This window comes from Brassica oleracea, chromosome C4 (assembly GCF_000695525.1).
Source record: "Brassica oleracea var. oleracea cultivar TO1000 chromosome C4, BOL, whole genome shotgun sequence".
Classification (NCBI taxonomy): domain Eukaryota; kingdom Viridiplantae; phylum Streptophyta; class Magnoliopsida; order Brassicales; family Brassicaceae; genus Brassica; species Brassica oleracea.
In genome coordinates, this window is record NC_027751.1 from 29,993,991 (window position 1) to 30,000,783 (window position 6,793).

A 6,793-nucleotide genomic window follows, 5' to 3' on the forward strand; every position below is an offset into this window, starting at 1 on the left:
TATACTACATATTATATATTTTTTTATTTTACTAAAATTAATATTTCAATTTTGATTTATTTCTATTAAATCAACTTTATGGATAAGAACTGTAAAAACAAACGCAAAGAACAAAGATAAAAAAATTTAAAGTAAAACATGTGAGAATATTTAGAAAATCACATTCTTATGCTCAATTTATATTTTAATTCAGTTGTGTAACATTATCTATTTAAATTATGTTGCTTTTAAATTGTTTTAAACCCTAGAAACAATATGGAGGATTTACACCAAAAAAATATTCTATATGTTTTAATTTTAGTTACATACCATTAATATTATTTTTATTGTAAATAAAATTGAACTATTTATAATTTAAATAAAAAAACTAGTTAAGTTTTTAAATACTATATTATTTCAAACTAAATATCAAAGAACCGGTGCGTTGCACGGGTCCAAATCTAGTGTAATATATAATTACTAGTATTATCTCCCGTGCATAAATTCCTATTTTCTAAATGATTTGTTCATAAATTTATAATGATTATTAAAATAAATTATTGTTGTATTCACATATTTTCTAAATATGGACAACACATTGATTCATAAATTTAGAAATTCATGCATTAAGTTTTTGTGATTTTGTTTTGAAAAAGGAATACCTCTTACATGTTGGAAAGCTTGTTTTTGTTAAAAGTTTAAGATATATACCAAGTTACCAACAGACAAAATATGGTATAACTATTATATTTAATATATTTGCTTTTAATTTTGTAAATAATACTTATTTAAATATAAGTCCCTTCATGTATAACTTAATAATTATAAATTAATAGAACTATTGACCAAAAAGAAACAATAAAATTATGATAATTTCTGAAAAACTACAATATAATTAAAAATAAATATCAACATAAATATAAAAGGCAAATAGCTATATTAAAATTACCATGAAAAAACTGAGTTATATTTTACATAAGCTTTAATTTTATCTCTTTGTTATATAAGAAATGGCTACAAAGCTAATTTTCATTTTTTAACCGATTTTAGATACTATTTTTCAAATATAAATGTGTTTACCTTTTTGCACAAAAAAAATTTTCTTTCATGTTGAGAATAACTTCAAACTCTGATGGTAATTTCGTGAAGAGAAGTCTGGTTTTCCATCCTTTTGTGAAAATTAATCTGCAAAATATAGAAATGTGCTAAGAGCAATAGTAGAATAACTCGTTACCACACTCAAAACAAAGTAAAACTAAAAACGAACAAAACAATTGAAAGAAGAAAATGAAGACAAAGACAAAATATTAGAAAAAAATATAGTTGATTGAATGTTATATAGGAGATGGAGCAGTCGATATTGGGAGTTACTGATCTTTATAATCGAACATGTTCATATTACTTTTGATAGTCTGAGAAAATATAGGAACTTGTTTTTTCTTTTATAGTTTGAAAAATATTAGAAATCATTAGAACGTGTTTTAATCTGGATTTTCTTAATTTTTAATTTTTAAATTTTTTTTTAAATAATTACATTTGTCAAAATCTGATTGCTCAAGTGACTTGTGCTTTAGTATATAAAGGATTTTGAACCCTTTTTCACAACATAAATTATTTCAAAATCCAATGCAAAAGTCAACTAACTAGATAATATTTACAGACCAACAAAAAACAAGAACCAAGTGGAATAGTCAACGAAAAATAGCCGATGAAAATATTTGAAGACAATTTGGCTTGTGTCGCTCAACTCAAAGAAAGCTATATTAAAAGTGAAGCACATTCCTCCAAGATTTTTCTCGTACATATGAGAGCTCGAGAAAAATAAAGAGATGGACATTGAGTATGAACGGTCATGCGAAAATCCGGCTGATTTATTCACCAAAGTTCTTTCGACTACAACATTCCGAAAACACGTCTAGCTATCGGAATGCGGCATTTGCGTAACCTGTGAAGAAAGTTACGCCTACTTTTCTCATGGGGAGATTACGACAGTGTACTCTTTTTCCCTTGTCATGGTTTTTGTCCCAATAAATTTTTCTATGACTAGGTTTTTAATGAGGCGCTATGTAATACAAGATATATGATCAAGGAGGAGTGTTACGTATGATCATCTATATTCAGACATCTAATGGGACAGATGTCTTCATGAGTCTCTAACAGCTTTCAGAGATTATCTCTTTATACATGATAAGATTTGTATTTTGTCGTATTGTTTGAGTCGGTTTATAAGACCGACTCTTACTCCTTATATAAACACATCGTGTGTGTGATAAATAATATAAGTGACACTAGTCATATTTCTCTTTCTCTCTACGTACCACAACAACTTAATACAAAGCTAATACAAAGATCTAGCTTCTTCTCCCTCACGTATGCACACCACTCCGTGAAGAAATAATATAAATATTGCCTTCCCCGACTGATCGTTATAGAAGGCTATGCCTTCACGATCAGAGAAACATGTGGTAGGCTTTGCCTCCGTGAATTGAAAAAAAAAAAGTTACGTGGAAGGCTTTGCCTCCGTAAATAAAAAGAAAATGTCAAAAATGGTAGACTAAGTCTCCTCGGACCTTGAAATAAGAAAAGATCAAAATGGTAGACTTTGTCTCCTCTGATCTTGAAAACAAAAAGTAAAAGTCAAAATGGTAGACCATGTCTCCTCGGACTTTGAAAAATAATGATCAATATGGTAGTCTATGACTCCTCGGATCATGTGGTAGGCTAAGCCTTCAATTTTTTTATTGCTCTTTAAATTTTGGCAATTTAATTTATTCATTTATTTTATGCATTTAAATTTCCGTCTTTATATATTATTATTCTATGAATACGGTTATCATGTCAAATTTGACAAAGCTCAAAATAAATGCCCTAGATATTAAGAGAAATAATTATAAGACTTGGGAAGTGGGTGCAAAGATGCACCTGAGAGAAAATGAGCTTTGAGAGATCATCGATAAGTTGAACCGATATCGGATGAGAAAAAGAAAAACCATGATATTTTACCCCAGTTTAATGATGCTTTATAAGATGAGGTGTATCATGAGAAAAGATCTAGAAGATCATTGATAATTAAATCCTTGAAAGAAAAGATCGGAGTTGATGTAAATCCTCCGTGAAAACTGAAAAAAATGAAATCGTGATACTAAACCATCAAATCGGTCCTACTAGAAAAGGACGAGGATGTGGATGCGGTTGAAATCGCTATCGTGGTCGTGGAAGAGGACGAGGAAGAAGATTCCGTCCATGTGAAACAATTAGAGCTTCCACGAAAAATGAAAGTGGCCGGGTGGTAAAAGGCAAACAGAAAATGTTTGTTATAGATACGGCCAAAAAGAAAATTGGGTACGCAGTTGTCGTACGTCAAATATTTAGCCGATCTATATTGAGAATAAAAAAGAAAAAGAGAAAGAAAGTATATTAAACTTCGTCTCTTATGAGCCCGAACCATCTTTCATAGGTTGAATACTCATCTTGATGATTCAGATTTTCTAGGTGGTCCAGAAAATAAAAATAAAATATCGATGTGATATGATAATTATTTTTCTGAAGAAAATTTTGAGATTCTGGATGGAGATATGCATACTTGGCAGATATTTGGTCATCGTACATGGTTAAAGGTAATAAATATCTATCTTTTCTCAAAATAAATAAGTATAGTATCTAGCAATGTTCAAGAACTCGCTAGGCGTTCCTCGTACGCTCGGATTGGGCCTAGCGTATAATGAGAAAATCGGAGATTATCCGGGGATTAATCGGGGATTAGTTTTAGGACATTTATATATATTTAAGGTTATATATTAAATATGTGTAACAATACTAATGATTATTCGTGGTCTAGTGGTTTGCCCACCTCTAAAAGTCGCACAGGTCGCGGGTTCGAGTGTATGTAGAACCATTTTCGATATTTTTTTTTGGGAACTAGGTTTAATTAATGCTGAAATGACAAAACTACCCTCGTCTTCAATCTCTCAACCTGCGGTTTTACCGCCGTTTTTTCACCTTTTTTTTCACGATTTCATAATGCTTTTGGTTGATAATTGTTGATATGAACATATATTGCACAGATCTATGATATAATAGGTGATTCTGGGCTTACAACCTACAAAACAATCGTTTTTTAAAAAAAATCTGAGGAACTGGCCGAATCAGTGCAAATCGCCACGGTTTGCCGTCGCCTCACGCCTTTCCGGCGAGTTTCCGGCCGCCTGGAGCGCGTTTTCGAACAGGGGTATCTAGTAATATAAACATATTATTGGCTCTAGAAGAGCTTATGATAAAAAGACATGCATAAGAAAAAGATGGCAAAATTATAAATGAGTGGTAAACCTAAAGTTTACTGATATATAGCCATCTCCAATAATGTTATCAACATTATTTTGAAATGTTGAAAAATGAGAAGTTTTTCACATATAGCATGTCAAGAAAATAAAAGAAACCATCCTGGGTGATGAATCATCAAACAAGTTCACAATATGTGATTTTTTTACGCAGACCCCAAATTAAGATCTCACTCTAAAGGATTTGAAACATAATTCATCTCAAAATGGAAAAACTGAATATGTTATTTGGTTCTAAAGTGGGATTCAGTACGAGATTTTAGACATGAAGTGTCATCATCTCGAGGGGGAGAATTAAAGAATTCTAATGAGTGGAACATTGAGAAAATTATGTTCGCCACTCGAAAAAGAACTTGATAAAGTAAATTCAAGTAAGATGATCCCCATGATCGGGTGTAAACATGCAGTTGTGTATGTAATAAAGACATATACAATCCAGAGGGATAATATGGATAATTAGAAATATGCTCGAAAGTTTGCTAGAAGCATATGATAAGCTGATGGAGTGAGATATGTGAAATGGATTATAATGAAAAGTAGAATAATCCATTTACAAAATGCCTGCCAGACATTTTGATGAAATAATGATATCTCATATTCCAGCTGAAATGCTCCAATAAGAAAATAGTGTCCTAAAAAGACGATATATGAGTCTATGGCACGCTAGAGACGTGATAGACCATTTTGGTTCCAAAGAGTCCTCGAAAAAGAGCAAAAATATAAAGAGAGGATGAATCTCATGATGAGACCGTTGATATGGTTAATATAATAGTAAGGTACCTGGGTAAATCATTGATGATGATAAAGAGATCTCGATTAACAATATCAGTATGGATAAGAAGATGAAAACAAAGAGAAAATAGATTGTCGACAATAAAATGAAAAAGCGCTATATAAATACGGATCCTGAATCTACCTCTATATATGAGGGTATAGTGAATTGATTAGCCAAAGAGTGAATGAGGCAATCAATTTGACATAAAGCTCATTAGAAAAACAAGAAATGTTTGGACCAAAAGTCCAAGGTATATATTTCTCCAGAGAATGAAATAAAAGATGACCTCGAGGTATGAAAAACGGCTTGTTCCAAGGTCACTGGAGAAAATTTAAAATAGATGCAGTATATTGAAATGTCTGGTAGGACATAAACGACTTGAGTTGCATCTTGATATTTAGTAGTCCCTGGAGAGTGAAAGATGCTCTCGGGAATGTATAAAAATCTGGAAGAGTTAGAACAAGCCGTATATAAGGTATCTTGAACCAGTAACTAGTGATATGTTTATGACATGGTTCGCCGATTGCCATTTTAATGAGAATGAATTTTCAGTGTTAGGGGGAGGAATTAGAGAAATTCCTAAAGATATTATATGGTGTACACAATCGTCGTTACACCTTGACCCCCCTATGAATTAAAGAGAATAGGAAATTCAGGAAATTGTGCATTTGCATAATTTGGCAAACCAGTTACCAAATGGGTTCACAGATACGACATGATATACCCGCTGAAAATGTTCCATCAAGAGTTGATGTTCCTAAAGAACAAACCGATGGTAACAAAATGAATGAGCCTAGGGTTCAGTTAAAGAGGGGGAGACTAGCGGGTTCTAAAGATAAAAATCCCCGGAAAAAAATTGTTGAGCAAAGCAGAAAGGTTCGGAAAGAACCTCATATTGAAAGATGTCTGAAAGAAGGCATAAGTGAAAAGGTTCCAGAAGAACCTGATACTGAAAATGTTTGAAAGACGACATAGATGAAAAGGTTCAAGAAGAACCAATTAAAGATAGGGATTCAGATGACGAGAAGGGAACAGAAAAATATGAGATTTCCATCAACTACGATTGAGATGAAAAGTTATGAATCAGAAATAAGATAGAAGATGTTGATGGAATGTTCTCATTTTCTGTGTCCAAAGAGATCGATCATAAAAATGATGATCCCGATACAAGGTCCATTTTGGAATGTCTTTGGACCTATAGTCATAACGCCTGAGAATATAAATCTTGTCGGGTATAAGTGGGTAGTCGTGAGAAAAGTAACATGATATAAAGCCTGATTAGTTGCCCAAGATTTTTCTCAGAGACCGGGAATTAATTTTGAGAAACATATTCCCCGGTAATGGATGTAATTACGTTTAGATTTTTGATGAGCCTACGCGTCTAAAAATCTTGAAATGCATCTCATGGACGTTGTGACTGCATAGTTGTTTGGATCGTTGGATAACGATATATATATGAAACTCCCTGAGGGATTGAAAATGCCAGGGGCATTGAAAGAAAAATCCAGGGAGATTTTTTCGGTCAAGTTACAGCGATCACTTTACGGATTAAAGTAATCCGGACGCATGTGGTACAATCGCTTAAGTGAATATATCTTGAAAAAAGGATATGTGAATAATGTGATATGTCCATGCGTTTCAATGAAAAAATCGTCATCTGGCTTTGTGATCATTGTTGTATATGTAGATGACCTGAACATAA